At 36.8% G+C, this 3,304-nt stretch overlaps 1 long non-coding RNA gene across 1 annotated transcript; it reads left to right on the forward strand.

Annotated features, from left to right (window-relative positions):
* The first annotated feature begins 899 nt into the window (after window positions 1–899).
* On the forward strand, window positions 900–2,937 carry LOC149798003 (uncharacterized). Its single transcript, XR_016421570.1, has 2 exons — window positions 900–1,438; window positions 2,445–2,937. It is a non-coding gene; the product is annotated as an uncharacterized LOC149798003 (long non-coding RNA).
* The last annotated feature ends 367 nt before the right edge of the window (window positions 2,938–3,304 follow it).

Raw genomic sequence — 3,304 nt, forward strand, 5'->3', positions numbered from 1 at the left:
ATTTTGATTGCCTGCTGTGTGTTGTTTCATTTTTCAGGATCAGATGCAGAGGAGCTGGTAGGTTTTCTGCCTTCCTTCAGGTTGACAAGCCACTTTCATAAACAGTGGACAGGCTGTGCCTTTTGATTGACCACCAACCAGAAAGCTTCTAATTAGGTAGTTAAAATATCTGCATTGCTAGTATCACTGGTGCATGCTTCAGAAATCCTATGATGCATGTCAGATTCAGGAAGAGCATCTATAAAATGTACCCATGCTGGAGGAGCTTGGAATAAGCTTGACAAGTCAGTGTTTTGATAAACTGCAACCAGTTCTGAAATTGACTTGTACTTTTGTGTGATGTGGGTATGTTGTTGGGTTTAACGCCATTTTTCAGCACACAATAGGCTATACATGGCGGCCAGTATTAATGTTGGAGGAAGAACCCAGGAAAACCCCGGAAAGAACCACCGACCCACAAAAACATACTGGCAAGCTTTCTCATTTACCCACATTGGCCAAATCCGAGACTCGAACCCATGCAGACAGAGGTGAGATGGCAGTGATCCATAACGGAGAGCGCTCTAGACCACTCGGCCACTCAGGGCCCCGATGTGGGTTTGCAGTATGGCATTAAAAATCCTCTGCTCTGTTCATACAACCATAATGCAAGTAAATTATGCTAGAAGAACTGTTTTATTTTCATCTTTGATTGATGTCAGTTGATGCACGTGCTCCACCAGTGAAGCTATTTGCTGTATACAGGGACTTAAGTTTAAATCCTAACCATTCAGCTGTGATCAAATTATCTCAAACTGATATAGATAATCACTGAAGCATTCTATTACATTATACAATCATGGTTTCATCTTAAAAAATGTATTAGTTGTATGCCTGCATGATTGCACAGAGTGGGGTAGGGTTATATTGGTATGTCTGATTTATGCTTGCTGATTGTTTAATCGAACAGAGTGATTGACAAGTGGTGATAGGTCAGTTCTTGGGTGTACCAATGACAACAATTCAATAGGTGGCAGGGTCCAGTTTCGTAATTTGGCCCCTGGCAAATTTCTTAACTTAAGGCTATGGTGTGACTTTTTCAGCTACTATTGTTTACTATTTATAGATATGGATATATTTGTGAACTAGGTGTTTTGGGCTTGTGTTGTTCTTGAAATTGATGTCAGTCATGTACACCTTCCATAGTTGCTCTGCAGTATGTTGATAGTGAAATACCAATAGTTGGCTAGGAAGAAGAGCTAGCCTCCCATAGCAGTAGACACGTGGGTTCAAGGCAAGCCGAGTATCTCAAAAACGGCTTGGATGACAACTATTCTGAATTACATCAAACTATTTAGTAGACAATGTTTTTCAAAAGTTTCATCCAGGGAAAGGGCTTGCGTTTGCATTGTGAGTACTACATGCTGTCAAAAATGGCATTTGGATGTGAAAAATGCAGGTATAAAATAGGGGTTGGGGTGCATAAACCTCTTCTGCTATGAACTGCCATTGACTTCTCTGGTCAAGTGAATACTATTCTTATGCTCTGTTTTAATATAGGTATCTAAAAATATGGACCTTTTTGACCTCACTTGTGTATTTGATTTTTTATGATTTTTTATACTAGGTCACTGATTGCGGCATTAAATTTGTACATAAAAACTGGACCCTGCCCCCTTAAGGAAAATTGATCATTTTTTGATGGTGCAGTCAGCCACATCTATTACACTTTTCTGTTTCTTTGTGTATATTTAAATAATTTTTATGCATTAGCTTTATTATATCTCCTTCCTTTTTTCATATATTACATAGTGTTGTATGTGATGCTCTTTGGAGAGGGAGGTAACTGTGTTTTGTACCTCCATGTGAGAACTGTTTACATCATGACAAAGTAGCATATTTTGGATATAACTTACTAAATATGAGAACAAAATGGTAACCATAATGTATTGTCTTGCACTTTCTGTAGCTGTCAAGGTTTTGTACCTCAATACAGACACGCCTAAACAATTGCATAGCATGTCAACATGTATTCTTTAAAGTAATTTAACTCCACAGGAGCAGATAGAATTCAGAGGAATCATACATAAACACACTGTTGTGAATATTGAATGTCACCAGTGGAACAGTCTTAGAAATAATGATGCATATGGCATATTACTTGGTATATTTTGGTGAGAAGAATGAAAGTTTTAGCACACCGACATAGTTTATACCTTCATGACCCCACTCTGAAGTTGACATAAGAGATTCATATCTCACACTTGAGTGATAGTAGAAAATGTTTCAGTGTTATGTATATATCTTGAAATTTCTAGGTTCAGTTAACAAAGGGGGAAAAGCTTAAAATTAAGTGGCAGCTTCATGCATTTGACAATGCACATACAGTTTCTCCTCTGAAAGTCTTATGTTTTCACTGAATGTTAAAAGTACATCAGTATCACTTGTTTCTTTTCTTTTTGCAGGTGTCAGTTTGCATAGTAAGAGATTAGGATTAATCGGTTAGTCATGCTGAAAGAAACAATAGCTTCAATCTCATCCAGATAGTCATTCTGATCTAAGTGCACAAGAGAGTGACTTTGACGGACAGACTTAGCTTCTGCAGGAGTTGTTTTATGGTACGTGCTTATCAAAAGCCAAGCCGGTGATATGCTTTTTACCTTGAACTGGATTTTCCACTATAAATATTTGTTCTATACCTTATCTTATTATTTACTATGATTTTGTAAACTCCAGAAAACATTAAAGTCAGTTGTAAGTAAATTGGTGTCTGAGAAGAAATTTCTCTGTTAAACTGTATTGAGTAATTTGTATATGTATGGTCAATTTCATTGGCTATGTATCAATGAATTTATTTGATATGTCACTCCTTGTAAGTTTTAGGGTCCTACACATCAGTATATCAATATTCCAGCATTGTCTAATGTTAATTGATTAAACTTTGACTTTTCCAGACTAGCTAGACTTGTGTTGCGATTACCCCCCCCCCAATATACACTGACACAACACTGATGTTGCTATTAGCATCTCCAGAATGATAATGAAAAGTTAGGAACCACTTCTTTTATATCAGTCTAAGAGTACTTCTAAAGCACATGATTTACTTAAATGTGTGATTTCTTTAAGTTTGCTAGAAGAGTTTAGAGAAACTTTTCACTTCTGTCACTGACACCTAACATAGCATTTATGTTATTCCCTCCTAAAATGTATAACTTCCAGATCTCTTCTTGACATTCATGAAACATTGTAAAGAAATTTTGATTTTGTACTGATGCTATGGTGGTAAACAAAGACCAAGAGCATTGTAGGTTGCAAACAATTTGAA

This window comes from Sinohyriopsis cumingii, chromosome 6 (genome assembly GCF_028554795.1).
Source record: "Sinohyriopsis cumingii isolate HCF-2022 chromosome 6, ASM2855479v2, whole genome shotgun sequence".
NCBI lineage: Eukaryota > Metazoa > Mollusca > Bivalvia > Unionida > Unionidae > Sinohyriopsis > Sinohyriopsis cumingii.